This window comes from Diabrotica undecimpunctata, chromosome 2 (genome assembly GCF_040954645.1).
Source record: "Diabrotica undecimpunctata isolate CICGRU chromosome 2, icDiaUnde3, whole genome shotgun sequence".
Lineage (NCBI taxonomy): Eukaryota > Metazoa > Arthropoda > Insecta > Coleoptera > Chrysomelidae > Diabrotica > Diabrotica undecimpunctata.
Genome location: NC_092804.1, coordinates 76,393,994 through 76,409,072, shown reverse-complemented (window position 1 = coordinate 76,409,072; position 15,079 = coordinate 76,393,994).

Here is a 15,079-nt window from a genome sequence, read left to right as displayed (position 1 = left end):
TACCAATCTTTGAAAACATCTGCGTTATTTGCAGTCGTTTTGTTCATTTTTTCAATTTCGGCATGTATTTTATCAAACTCCATGTACTTATGGCCTAAAACAAAAAAATTGTGATGTATTGTCTATAATGGTGGTCTCATTTGTAAAACAGAGAGAAACATTGCTGCCATATGGCTGTGCTTGTTTTGTCCGCCGCAAGTTTTTTAGTAAAGTATCATCGTTTTGATTTCAGGCGACAAAATAAGAACATAATCAGATAAGCAGGAGGCTCTTTGGTTTGCACCATGGTCTCTTACGCCTTCATGCCACATATAGCACTTAGTTTTACTCTTTGTACCACAGACTATTAGATTAAACGTCCATGGTAAACCTTTATAAAAAACAATATTCGTAGTTAAATGAGGTGTTGGTAGATACTATTGTAGACCTAATGTTACGGTTATGCTTTAACTATTTGAATTTGCTTTGTCTTTGGATTTTTCTGTATAAGCTAAATCCGCTTCTGGCTGATGAATGGCAAGTTGCTACAGCAACATTTCCTTCTTACCGGGATCTGAAATTTTATTTTTATCTATCAATCATGGTATGTATTACATGTATCTAGGGACGTCTTCTTGAATTTCATACCTGTGCTTTCAAAAATTTTGGTAAAGTGAGATCTGGAAGCAGGCTGAGAAGCTTTTACTTTATACATTTAAAACGTTACAGATAAATTTAGACCCAAAGGAAGATGTTTTCTGCTTGTATATCGTCATGAATAGTGGGTTAATCATTAAAACATGTATTTGTTCTTTGTGTTAAATTCTAAAATTTATGTGTTGTTTTAACTAAAATATTTTATTAATATATTGTTTTTTTTCAGGTAAGTGAACAATCTGACAAAGAAAATACGGGATAAATATTTTATTGCTCTATAAAACAAATGGTATGTGATAATTTTGTTTTAAATAAATATTAAATTTATATATACATTGAATTGGCATTGCATGTCAGTTATTAAATTTATTTGCACGCTGAAATGCCATTGTTTACAGTAGCTTTGGTTTTTTATTAATTTAGTGTCATATATTTTTTATTTTTAAATAATAATAATATACAATAAAGAGGGAAAAATATAGATTTTTATAAAATATTATCGACACCAAATTTATCGAATAATTGTTTATTCAGACCATATACTAAACAGGTTCTATTATAACTACTAGACTTTTTAATTATGTATAAAAATTTAGTTGCTTAATAATTTGATGGGACCAAACTAATTGGCTGATATAAACACGACAAGGAAACTGAAGCTAACATGCTACAAAAATTTCACTATTTTGATAATTACATGTAAATACTCAGGAAATAAGAAACACTTGAACAGAAGAAAATAAAGCACTGCATCAACATTAAGAGACAGTGATTAAAAAAAATCAAAGTGCTACTCGTTAGGTAAAAGTAAGGTCATGTTTAAAAAATTCAAAATACTACACTTTTTATTATTTTTTGAATATTCAATATAAACAGAAAAATAAAAACAATACAGTAGAACCGAGGTTAAAAATTAAAGTTACACTAATTTCTATAAATTTATTTTCGAAAAATCTACAATTTCAATAATTTATAATATGCAGTATTTATCGCCGAAACAGCAGGAAAACACAATTAAGGAAAATGGAACTTAAAAGCAAAAAAAGACAACCTAAATAAAAATAAAGAGAAGACACTTATAATTCAAATAACAAGGGAAAAGACACGGATAATCAAATCGAAGTGGTGATATACGAAAAAATAAATTAACCAAATAAATATATACAAATACTTGGAAACAGTAATAACTAAGAGAGGAAGCATCGAGGACGATCTCAGTCGAGATCGTCCGAAGAATTGCCGATAAATCTACTGATTTAGTCACGTCATGTCACGTTCTGCTTACAAATACTCAAACAAGTCGCATAATCCATTCAAAAAATTCCTTAGTACTAACGAAAATATGCCGTTAGGTAAAATAAAGCTCTCTTTCATCCCTATCTATAAAAAATGGAAAGTAGATTCCGCCGATTGGGAACTATATCAACATCTTGTAAGAAATTACATCTTTTACTATACTCAAGAAGAAAATATAGATACTGACATACAATATTTTAATGATATCATTATAAAAGCTGCTAATATATCCATAGGAAAAACGAAATTATGTAAAAGAAAACCGGTTCCATGGTGAAACCAAGAGATAGCTGCTGCTATGAAAGCTAGCAAGAATGCATTTAATATTCTAAAAAAACATAAAACTTCTGAGAATCTGAGAATTTTAAAAGTTTGAGAGGTAAAACTAAATATCTGATTAAAAAACGTAAAAAAGAAACTTGGATACGATATGTTTCATCGATTAATTCATCAACTCCGATGCCAGTTATATGAAACAAGGTACGCACACTAAAAGGAGAACATAATCCAACTTAAATTAGTATCTTGCTTAATGGTAATAATTTAATAACATCTAAACAAGAAATCTGTAATACACTGGCAAAAGTATATAAAACAAATTCCAGCAATACAAATTTTAACCCTGAATTTTTAAATTTTAAATGTGAGATTGAAAAAGAAAATATCCGAATAATAGACAATAATGATCAATTAAATTTGCCTATCACATACCAAGAGTTTGAAGAGGCTTTGCAAAAATCAAAAAATACTTCTCCAGGCCCTGATGATATTCCAATTATTTTTATAAAAAATCTCCCACTCTCAGGTAAACTAATCCTTCTAGATATATTTAATCAGATTTTCATTAAAAAAACCTTTCCTATAATCTGGTGTCAATCTATAATCATCCCCATTTTAAAACCATATAAAACAAAAACTGACCCCTCTTCTTACCGACCAATTTCTCTTACGAATAGTATTTGTAAATTACTTGAAAAATCTTAAATAATAGATTAGTTTGGTTTCTAGAGAAAAACCAGCTACTGGCCTCCATCCAAAATGGATTTAGAAAGGAAAGATCGACAAATGACAATCTAATATCTTTCGTAAATGATATATGTGAATCTTTTAGAAACAATCAACAAGTAATTTCCATATTTTTCGATATAAAAAAAGCCTTTGATACTGCATGGCGACATCGCATTCTGAAAATAATGGTTAGCTGAGGAATACAAGGAAACTGTCTAGCCTTTGTTATAAATTTTATGAGTAACAGAACAAATTCAAAGACTAAGTACTTACAAAATGGAATTCCACAAGGTTCCACTCTAAGCCCTACACTTTTCTTATTAGCTATTAATAATATTGCACAAGAAATAGAGTTACCATTAAAAGCAAATTTGTATGCTGACGATATAATAGTTTACACTAGAAGTTGTAATATCTCTCTCGCGACAAAAATCCTTCAGGCATATCTTCACAAACTGGAAATATGGTCCCACAAAAGTGGTTTTACCTTTTCAAGTGAAAAGACCTATTTTATTATCTTTAGTAAAAATAAAACCAATAGCAAACCTACCCTTATTCTAAATGATATTAACATAAAACAAGTAGATTCGACAGACTTTCTAGGATTGAGATTCGACAGTCATTTGAAATGGACAGACCGTATTAAAAAATTAGCCTTATCCTGTCAGCCAAAAATAAACCCCCTTAAATTACTTTCTAACAGAAATTGGGGTGCTGATACAACTACTCTGCTATATTTATATAAATCACTCATCCGTAGTAAATTAGATTACGGTGCAATGTGCTATTCTACTGCTAGTAAAAAAATTCTTAAAGTCTTAGACGTTATCCAAAGTGCATCTTTGAGACTTGTGCTGGGTGCCTTCCGTACTAGTCCGGTGGCAAGTCTTCAAGCTGCACTAAATGAACCACCTTTGTTTATAAAAAGACAATATACCACACTAAGATATGCTGCTAAACTACATAGCAATATTAACAACCCTAACTACCTACTCCTACATACAAATAAAACCACTTACAAAAGTAACAGACAATCAAGATATTTAACCCTTAAAGAACTTGTAATGAATTGTGGATATACCTAATACCAACTTGTTGATATATTCGCTATCTACATACCCAACTGAACCCCCCTGGACAATTAATACTCCTACTATTAATACATCTCTAGTAGCTTACCCAAAGAATACCACAAATCTTAGCCTCGTTCGTACATTATATAAAGAAATTCTATCAAAATATGACAATTATGTTAAGATTTTCACCAACGCATCAAAAACCAAAAATGGCTGTGCCGCAGCCTTTTTAACAGATGATTTCGAATATGCTATAATACCTACTTTTTGCAGCGTATTTGCTGGTGAAGCTATTGCAATTTGAAAGCACTTAAATTTTGTCAAAAATATACAGATACTAATCTTCTGTTTATCTCAGATTCATTATCAGTACTCCAAAGCATCAAACAAGTCTATCCAACACATAAAATCATCCAAAACATAAAATCTATGCTTCATTACTTACAAAACAAAAATGTAAACATTCACTTCCTCTGGATATCATCACATATAGGTATTTCAGGTAATGAAAAGGTTGACGCCTTAGCGGTTAAAGCAACCTCAAATGAAAGCATCGATATTATCAAACAAATTCCAGTCACAGATATCTACCTTAATATCAAACAATACTGTACAGAAATTTGGCAGCGATGCTGGGATTCAAATAACTCAAATTTTAAAGTAATTAAACCCTCTATATGTGTCCGGCTCCAACTTCCAGAAAAAAGAAGAGAAAAGGTGGTTATAAATCGCCTAAGAATTGGTCACACAACATTAACCCATCAACACTTATTAACGAAGCAGCTACCACCAGAATGCTCATACTGTAGATGCCAAAAAACAGTCCAACACATACTTACAGACTGTTCACTTTACTCATATGAACGAAGCACCAACAACATTTCTGAAGAACCAGGTCAACTTAAAAATATATTAAACTGTAACTTAACCAATACGATCAAATATCTTATTACACATTAACCTATTTGATAAAATGTAATTTTCCTTTTAGTTGATAAATTTTTATGTTACCTAACCTTATAATATGTACACTACCATATATATATATATATATATATATATATATATATATATATATATATATATATATATATATGTATATATATATATATATATATATATATATATATATATATATATATATATATATATATATATATATATTGTAATAAACCTCCGCTAATAACCTTTAACGGTTGATGCGGCTTTTTGAAAATGTAATTTTCCTTTTAGTTGATAAATTTTTATGTTACCTAACCTTATAATATGTACACTACCATATATATATATATATATATATATATATATATATATATATATATATATATATATATATATATATATATATATATATATATATATATATATATATATATATATATATATATATATATATATATATATATATATATATATATTGTAATAAACCTCCGCTAATAACCTTTAACGGTTGATGCGGCTTTTTGAAAATAAGAAAAAAGCTCTGTTTGTTGTGACCACACAGAAAACACCAGGTAACGGTAGCTTTGCCTATTTAATTTTTTTTTCTTTAAAAAGGCATACCTTAAATTTTATTTCATATTCCGTTGTGTAGACGAAATCAACGCATAAAAATATATGACAGTTTTAAGTATGTTTCGAGACCCCTGCCAAAGGGTAAAATATTTCTGTATTTTTTTATTCTTTATATTTTTATGTATTGTTTTTCCCCAATTTGACCTTGTATTTTATCATCTAATTAGGGCTCTAGGCAAACCCAAGATAGTCCAAGTTTATTTCAAGCTTATCTCAGTTTATTCAGTTGGTACTTTATCCCAGTAAGTCTCAAGTTGTTCCACTGCGAATAAAAGTTTATCCCAACTTTGTCCTATTGGGAGTCACAGTTTATCTGATCGGGAATTTTAAGTTCTTTACCACCTTAATAAGTTGCTTTGACTTCAGATAATATTCATAGGAAATTTGACATATTCATATTCATATTGTGAGTACTTTTACCTTTATTCTCAGTCGATTTAAGTGATGTTCCCCTCAAATTAAGAAATTTTATAGTGATAGATGCAATACAATTGAATATTTAAAATCATTATTGTAGTGTATAGTTCCTATTCATGATCATATCTTATTTAATTTTGTTTTTTTTTTGGTCTCGGTATGAAATCTTTAGCAACGTAATTACATATAAATATATTTAATGATATTTTTGTACTAGTCTCTATTTTAAACATGGTAAATAGATTAACTAAATAGTAAATTATTTTGTTTTAGTTTGGTTTTTCTATGTTTATAAATTGTTCTCTGAGTGCAGAAAACTTAATTAAAGAGAAAAGAAAACTTAGGAGAAAGTGGCAAAACATATACACACCTATTGACTACTATGACAAAGCAAAACAGAATTTTTAGAATACTTAAAAATATGTAAAAAATAAAAAAAAAACAGGGGGATCAAACTTGTCAAAAAATATGACGCCGTTCAAAGATACAAACTATACTTTATGGAACGCTACTAGAAACGTAAAAGGACCACAAGACCCCATACCTCATTTAAAAAATGCCAAAGGTAAATAAGCAAGAAGAGACACAGAGAAATACGAGACATTCGCAGAACATCTTTCGAAAGTATTTAATCCATTTACCAGAGTAGTGCCTCTACAACAAGAAGAACCAATTTATTCTTTTCTTAGTGCTCAAAATAAAATGAAACTACAATATCTGCTATATAAATAAAAAAGATAAAATAATAACGAATGAGATACAATCCAATAAGGCACCATGGTACGACCTCATTACAAGTAAGGTCCTTTAAGAACATCAATGATTGTTACAGAATAATTATTTTGATCTTCTATGTTATTTTAAGTCTGCATTACTTCCCTTTGCAATGGAAAGTGGCACAGATTATACATTTAAAAACATACACATTTAAAAACCTGGTAAAGATCTAAAAGATGACAAATCATACCGACTGATTAGTCTGTTCCCAGTCATTTCTAAAACTAAACAGTCATTTATGAAAAACTTTTGTTAAGAAAAATCACTACAATATTGTACAAAAAGGTTGACCATCGATTCGTATTTCGTGACCAACACGTTACAATAGACAGACTATATAAATATATACTCCATTCGCTTAGCTTGGGCATATTTTGACAGATTCATTGTAGGAAACCTATAACACAACAAAAAAAAAGAGGTTAAATCTTTGTAAATGGGTATATTTAAAATTTTTTAAAATTTTTAGTTGAAAGGTGTTCCTTAAGGTGGCTGGAACATTTCCTGGAGTTTTGATCATACAAAATTTTGGAAAAACTTTGTAGTTAATACATTGTGAGATGAACCATATATCCAACTTGAGAGTACTTCTTTTAGTGGCTAAGCACATGTATTGAAGAGCCAAGTTCACCATACCGTCAATTAACAAAATCCACAAGGAAAATAATTCCTGCAGCTGGCTGTATACCACGTATCACAAAAAAGAGGTTAAATCTTTGTAAATGGGTATATTTAAAAAATAATAAAAAAAATAAAAATAAAAAAAAAATAAAATAAATTTTTTTTAAATATACCCATTTACAAAGATTTAACCTCTTTTTTGTGATACGTGGTATACAGCCAGCTGCAGGAATTATTTTCCTTGTAGATTTTACAACACAACAATTCTTACTTCTTAGTATTAATAGCTCAAGTATCCTACTATTGCAGACTTCTTTCTTTAAAAAAAGAAAAATTATTCTAAATAGTGGAAGTGTATACTAAACCCATCAAATTTTGGGTAATATATATTTAAAAAATATATTTTAGTTGTTATAATTTAACAGAACTATTTATTATATGATGCAGATAAATAAATATTGATTGTCAGTAATTTTCAAAGTTCTATTTTATTTACTATTTAGTTTGTTTACTATTAATATTGGCTATGAGTACGTGTGCTTGGTTGTATAGTAGTTTCCAGCCACTTTTAGTCTGTCAAAAAGTAACTAACTTCGCAAAAAAATAATTACTAAATTCACTAGACAGTTCGGACTGGGAATAGCGAACCGAGTATAACAATAAAAACTAGTCTCGAAAACAAGCAGTACTGTAGTACTGTACTGTAGCCTTTTGAGATGCATGCAAATAAAGAGAATTGTTTTAAAGCTCTTGTCATCATAATACAATTTACTATTTTTATAAACATATTTTAAACTAAAAGTGTAGTTAATTCTTATCCAAAATAGTAAATTTTTTTAAATAAAGTGCAATACGAAAAAGAACGTAAAAATTTTCAGAAATATAATGGAAGCAAAACATATTCGTCAATTTAAATTTTAAACAGCTCCGATTGGCAATTTCACTAATTTAATTGTAGTTCTATGTTACGCATTAAATGATATGAAATAATTATTTTGTTATGAAGTCATCATATATGCATATTTATATTCAATTAACGAAAAACATCCCTTGTACTCGACCCTTAATTATATTACAAATCCGATTACATATCCACATAGCTACAGTATTCAATATTAATACCCTATCTGACTGGTACAAAATCATTTTGTTATACCAGTGTAGGTACGTACTGGGAAAACAGAGCCTAGTTCAAATCTATTAGATGATAACTTTAAATACTGAACCGATTGTAGAAAGTAATAATTTTAAGTATGTAGATATTATAGGGTAATGTGATAAATATATGGAAACGTATGCATAAGAGTTGAATAAAATGTAAGGGGTTAGTGGTGTAACAGAAAGATTTATAAATGAAACTAAAAGAAAAAAATATATAAAACTTCTATAAGATCAGCTTTGATATACGAAAGTAAATTGTAGACAGTTAAAAAAAAACGGGTGTGGCAGTCCAGTGGGACTGCCGGTGGAAGTTACACTTCTATACACGCATTCGCCGTTACAAATTTAATTGGGAGTCAATCTGCACAATCATTACATATGTAATTCTATAGGTAAGACATAGCAGAAAGAGAAACAGAATTAATAACAACTTACTAACAATGAAGGATTGAATCAATATTTTGATGAAAATGTATATTTTTATTTTCATATACAGATTGAACGAATTTAAAACGGAACATACGAAATCAATGTATTTCGGCTCAACTCCGCTCTAGGTGGTTGGCCAACAAAAGGTTGTCAAATAATTATATTATAAAAATCCAATACTTCAGCGGGCTGCTGGATTCGGAACTCATTCAAGAACAAGTCAAAACTCCACCCAAATAGGTTGCCTAGAATCACTGAAAAAACTAGACTAAACAAGCAGTTATTATGCTGTCAAACCACTTATCGCTTCCTTATAGTCCAAGAGATAGAGCCGAAATTTTGAACTGATCAGTAATATGACATTTCTCTATTGGAATATATTCATTGTAACTGGGTTAAGACTTTGCCTTACAGGCGGACGCCCCTCGTGGTTCAGGGGGTGGCTATACAGGGATGAAGTTGTCATTTTTTTCGGAAAAATTAACGATCAATAATATGGCTGAAAATTTGCCCAGAGTAAGATCTTGGTATAACTAGACGAAATCCCAAAGGGCGGACGCGAGAGTGATACATAAGGTGTGGCGGACAGGGGTGAAATTGCGATTTTTTGGGGAAAAATTAACGATAAGTAATATGTCCGCCATTTTCATGGCTCATTATTTAGCCCCTAAAAACTTTAAATCCAAAAGGGCGGATAGCTGGGTTGGTACAGAGAGCCACAAAACGGGGTCAAATGTACCACTTGTCTGCGCATTTTAGGTCTCGGTAACAATTTTCAAACTGATTTTATTATGATATTTTTATACCGATTGATTTGAAAATTTGTATGCTCACTTCTGTTACTATTCTGAGAAGCGTCAAGGAGAGTTTTCCTCAAAATTTTCCAAAAAAATTTCCGTAAATGAAAATTTTCGTAATTTTTTGAGGTAAAATCTAATTTGTAGAATCTTTTCGATTTTCTGTAAGTTATACCATGATTTTTCCAAAAATTTTCAAACGATTTTTCCGATAAGAAAAAAAATTAGAAAAACTTTTCTAAAACATTTGATAAAACTCTACGTCATCGTCTGAATCCTTTATAGAATATTTTGTAGTTTTAAAATGATATTATGATAATGTTTTTTTTCAAACTAAAGTCATATTTACTTTACAAATCACATTTTTTTCTTAAATATAAATATTTTACGAATTAATTTTTAATTGAATAAATGTTTGATATTTGATATTTTATTAAATTAAAGTAATTTTATAATGTTAACTATTAAATATTTTTGGTATAACAAATAGTAATTTTACTTATTTTTTATTACAATAAAAAGGTTTTTAAATTTATATTGCAGAAATAATGATTGTTCAGATATAAGAAAAATTTGATTTATTATTACATTAATAATCAATTACAAAATATATTATTTCTATTTATCAATAGGTAAAATTCAATTTGTAGAATTCCTTTAACATTTTACAAATAATTAATAATAAAAATCAATTTAATAGTGGAATTATCAATTTTTTAAGTTTTGAAATTTACTTTGTAGATATTTTCAATATTTTTTTTAACTTTCAAATTGATTGAATTTTTTTTCATTAGTTAATTATAATTTTACAAATTCTGTCTGGACATTAATTTTGCGTCATTATTATTTTAAAATATTAAAATAATAATGATGCGCGTTCATTTAGATCAGTAATTCTAGACGCATGCGCTAAATGTAATAAGTATCAAGATGCTTTTATTCAACTTGGTGAAACTGACTTCGATTGTAATGAAGTTTTTGAAACCTTAGAAACTTTCATATGTCACTTATATGGAACAGGACTGACGAGAACAATTCCAAAATGAAAAGTAAACGATGTCAGAGTTTCACTATTTAACCGGCAGTATAAGTTGCATGATGTGAACGAGCCTTAAAAAAAAACTAAAAAATTTCGATGCTTCAAGCTTACCACCACGTCAAGATGAATTACACCAACATCTACTGCGAGCTCATTATATTTCAAATATTTGGACAAATGCTCATAAAAAGGTACCAACAGAATTGATTGTTGAAGAACATGGTTGGGAGTTTGAAGATGAAACATATAAATTCAAATGATTTAGTGGACCTCAGATGCCAGAATCAGTTCGAGAAGTAGTGATTGAAAATGAAGCAGATAATGAATGTGATATTATTGAAAGTGAAAGTGACGAAGATGATGAATGTGATGACATCAATGAGAGTGAGAAAAATGACTAAATTTTTAAAGTTTTTCTAAATTTTTTTTTCTTATCGGAAAAATCGTTTGAAAATTTTTGGAAAAAAATCATGGTATAACTGACAGAAAATCGAAAGGATTCTACAAATTAGATTTTACCTAAAAAAATTACGAAAATTTTCATTTACGGAATTTTTTTTGGAAAATTTTGAGGAAAACTCTACTTGACGCTTTTCAGAATAGTAACAGAAGTGAGCATACAAATTTTCAAATCAATCGGTATGAAAATATCATAATAAAATTAGTTTGAAAATTGTTACCGAGACCTAAAATGCGCAGGCAAGTGGTTCATTTCACCCCTGTCCGCCAACCCTTATGTATCCACTCTCGCGTCCGCCATTTGGGATTTCGTCTAGTTATACCAAGATCTTACTCTGGGCAAATGTTCAGCCATATTATCGATCGTTAATTTTTCCGAAAAAAATGTATACTTCATCCCTGTATAGCCACCCCCTGTACCACGAGGGGCGTCCGCCTGTAAGGCAAAGTCTTAACCCAGTTACAATGAATATATTCCAATAGAGAAATGTCATATTACTCATCAGTTCAAAATTTCGGCTCTATCTCTCCGACTATTAGGCAAGCTCCTCTTTCCTTTAAAGGAGACAGATAGTTGAACGATATTTTATACAATGTCTATCACCGGGTATGGATTTATTTTTGTCCAAGTTTTATATTGGTCCACTATTTCAAATGCAGTTCAAACAGACATATATTAAATTGTATGTTCCGTTTTAAATTGGTTCAATCTGTATGTATGAAAGGAGTTGAATGCAAAATTTTTTTTACACATACTCTGCAGTAAAATTCATTGTTTATTTTGTTATTAATATACTAATACAATACAAATTAAACTGCACTATTCATAAGTATTTAAAAATGACAATATTGTACATAAAAAAATACACTACAATACAGTGCAACATAATTCCATATAATAATACAATACAAATTAAAATGCAATATCCATAAGTATTTAAAAGTACAATAATGTAATAATATTCATAAAAAAAGACCTCCCCGACTGAGAATCGAACCCCGGTCTCCCGCGTGACAGGCGGGGATACTGACTACTATACTACCGAGGACATGACACAAACATATTTCAAAATTAACAGTTCTGGATCATACAGTGATTTATTGAGATTATTATTTTGAAATACAAAAGACTAATATAATTATGAACATTTAATAAATAATACAAAACATATCACCTAAATAATAATATTAATAAATATTTTATTATATGTATAATATTATATGTATATATATATATATATATATATCTTTATATAATATATATATATATATATATATATATATATATATATATATATATATATATATATATATATATATTAAATTATATAATGCAAAAGGAACATTTTTATATTCGAGAGAGGAAGAGAGAGAGAAAATATATCTTCTGTCTCTCTCTTACTCATCTTACATATGTAATGATTTCACAGATTCACTCCCATACAAATTTCCAACGTGGAGCGCGCGTATAGAAGTATAACTTCAAAAAGAAAACAAACAAATTTATGTGGTATAAATTTGAATGTTTCGATTAAAAATTGTCAAAATCAGATTGGAAATAATATTAGATACACTCTCATGAGTCCTTACATTTCTTCATTGCACTTTGCATATTGTTTACTGTTAAACTCAGTTCGCTAATCCCAGTCCTAACTGTCTAGTGAATTTAGTGATTATTTTTTTGCGAAGTTATTTACTTTTTGACAGACTAAAAGTGGCTGGAAATTACTATACAACCAAGCACACGTACTCATAGCCAATATTAATAGTAAACAAACTAAATATTAAATAAAATAGAACTTTGCGAATTACCGACAATCAATATTTATTTATCTGCACCATATAATAAATAGTTATGTTAAATTATAACAATTAAAATATATTTTTTAAATATATACTACCCAAAATTTGATGAGTTTAGTATACACTTCCACTATTTAGAAAAATTCTTCTTTTTTTAAAGAAAGTAGTCTGCAATAGTAGGATACTTGAGCTATTCATACTGAGAAGTAGGAACTGTTGTGTTGTAGGTTTCCGACAATGAATCTGTCAAAATATGCCCGAGCTAAGCGAATGGAGTATAAGTACACTACTGCTGTCATTATAGTAAAAGACGGTACGTTTATACTATCAATGGCGATAGATAGATTAGACGTTTAGGTAGGAGCTGGTGCAAAGATTCTTGAGTTCGAAAGCTGGATTGATACATAGATCTCACCGGGTTTTATTGTGATTGTGGAGATATCTCATTGTTGAGGGCTACCGGATGGTGTCATCGCTTATATGGAGACGTTTAGGTCGCTTTAAAATATGTGGCTCCTTTAATACTTTTTGGTTTCATGAATCTGATAGTGCCTATGGCTCTATAATTTTTAAAACGAATGTTGTGACCTCTAAGGAGATAATGCTGACCTAGATTATAAAGTGAGTCATATTTAGCAACTTAAGTTAAAACGTTTATAGATTCTAAATTTAGTTTTTTTGGTTTGAGATAAACCACTTCTATACCAGAATTATCCCCATAGAGGACACAAAATTAATTTTGAATATTCCAGTTAAAATTTATGTTGCATCCAACAAGATACAACTTTTTTAAGCCCGAAGTTATAGGTCGCACAGATTAACACATATATTAAACCAAAGGAAATATAGCCCAAGGAACACTCTATAGTAACGCTATAGTAACACTCATCCGGCCAGTCAAACGACAGTTGTTTTAGGTAGTATGGACCTCTATCTCTATAACAAATACCTATATCATTCTTGCAGTCGATTTTTTGGAGTTAACGACTTATAAACAAATTAAGGTCAAAAACGGTAAATTTTCACTTTTTTCGGCTATCACCAAGAGTGACATTCAAAATGTCGTTATTTTAATGTTCCTATCCTTATTTGTTACTTAGAAAATTGCCAATCAATGTAAAAATTTCTATTTTTATAAATGTTAATAACATTTTTAAAAATAAACCGTTGGGCCTTGTGGTGCTTAAAATTGATGATCAAAATTTCAAGTTGATCGGTCACATAATTTAGAAGTTATTTAATTTGTTTATCTCAAATAAAATGTTTTTGCAACAATATGACTTAGAAAATTATGTAGTATACGGGTAGCTTCTGAAAGAAGAAGATATATTCTATTAAAGTTATTAAAAAAAAATGAGGAAAAATTATTTTAAATATTGTAAAATCATTTTGCAAAGAAAATTGACTAAGGACACTTTGGGACGAAGTTAGTGCCTTTTTTTTTAATTGACAGCAGCTTTTTACTAACAATTAGGAGAACTTATTAGGGTCATCTAAAAGAACATGATTAAAAGTTTTAATGTGCAAAATTCAAAAAAGATCGCATTTTATTGAAATCGTTTACAAAATGTGGTCCTCAAAATCAGCCGGCTTTAAAACTCCTTAAACCGTTGGAGGATGAAGGAGCTATTAACTCTATCTCTGTTTCTAGTTTATGAATTTCAAAGTTTCTTTTTTTAATTTTTATATACTTTTTGCGTACATTATGAATATGTATTATTTAAATAGTAATACATACAAAAAAAATACTTAAGTAAATAAAAAAACTTCCTGAATTAGCATATTAATTTGATACAAAGAGTCGATCCGGTATTTCTTGAGTTGTTATAAAAAAGTTTTAAAAAAATTAAATGACGTCTTATGAAATCGATCTACGATGTACCTTCTTGCATATAAACCAAATAAATATAAACTAATATAAATTATTTTGCAAAATAAATCTTACCTTTAAGTTAGGACAACCAAGATTTTTGTCAGTTTTGCGA